At 33.2% G+C, this 895-nt stretch overlaps 1 long non-coding RNA gene across 1 annotated transcript; it reads left to right on the top strand.

The window, feature by feature from the left end:
- Nucleotides 1-190, top strand: LOC104774487. The gene is made up of 2 exons (XR_765361.1): nucleotides 1-31; nucleotides 126-190. It is a non-coding gene; the product is annotated as an uncharacterized LOC104774487 (long non-coding RNA).
- The last annotated feature ends 705 nt before the right edge of the window (nucleotides 191-895 follow it).

Genomic DNA, 895 nt, shown 5'->3' with positions numbered 1-895 from the left:
AAAAAAAAAAACCAACTGAATTGTTCCAAAGGTAAGTTTCTTATGAGGTTTTGATTGTTTTTTTTTTCTTTGTATCTATTGCTAAATCTAACATCTGCAATATATTTCGTTTGCACCAAAAAAAGAAAGAAGAAAATGAATTCATGCAGTCCTAAACTTCCAGTCATCTGTCTCTCGGACCTGCAAACCCTAAAACCAGGAAGCTCAAAGAGGGTTAAAGTGAGGAGTGATGTGCGTAAAGCTCTAGAAGAATACGGTTGTTTCGAAGCACAATGTGATCAAGTGTCAATGGAGCATCAGGAGTCGCTTTTAGAGGCCATGGAAGAGCTTTTCGCATTGCCAACAGAAACAAAACAAAGAAATGTGGGGACGAAACCTTTTGTTGGATATTTAACTCATAATGATCTCTCCGAGAGTTTCGGGATCAAGGATGCTAATATTTTGGAGAGTGCTTACGAATTTACTCTACAACTATGGCCAAAGGGTAACATGAGTATCAGGTATATATATGTGAAAACTCTACTTTTAAAAATACATTGGTCGTATAATCTACTAATAATTAGTTTTTAAAAAACATACAGTTCTTGAGTTCTTGCTAATGAGCATGCTATTTTTTAAGCTCAAATTCAGCATTGTTTTGGTGGCTTGGACCCTCTATTTCTATTTTTGTACATAAAATCAAACGACAACTTACATTGTTTTTCTAGCTTGGACATGTGACTCTATTTCTACATTTGTGTACAAATAATTAAAGAAGATAACTTACATTTAATTATTAATTGTTCGAAAGCGTTATTTCACTCATATCGTATAAATCCAATCAACTATGGCAGGTATGCATTTTTATATCGTTTCCATCATTTTTATTTGAGAGTTCTTACAAGTTTTTTTTTTT

The sequence above is a fragment of the Camelina sativa genome, unplaced genomic scaffold, assembly GCF_000633955.1.
Source record: "Camelina sativa cultivar DH55 unplaced genomic scaffold, Cs unpScaffold03111, whole genome shotgun sequence".
NCBI classification, from domain to species: domain Eukaryota; kingdom Viridiplantae; phylum Streptophyta; class Magnoliopsida; order Brassicales; family Brassicaceae; genus Camelina; species Camelina sativa.
This window is presented reverse-complemented; position numbering and strand designations above follow the sequence as displayed.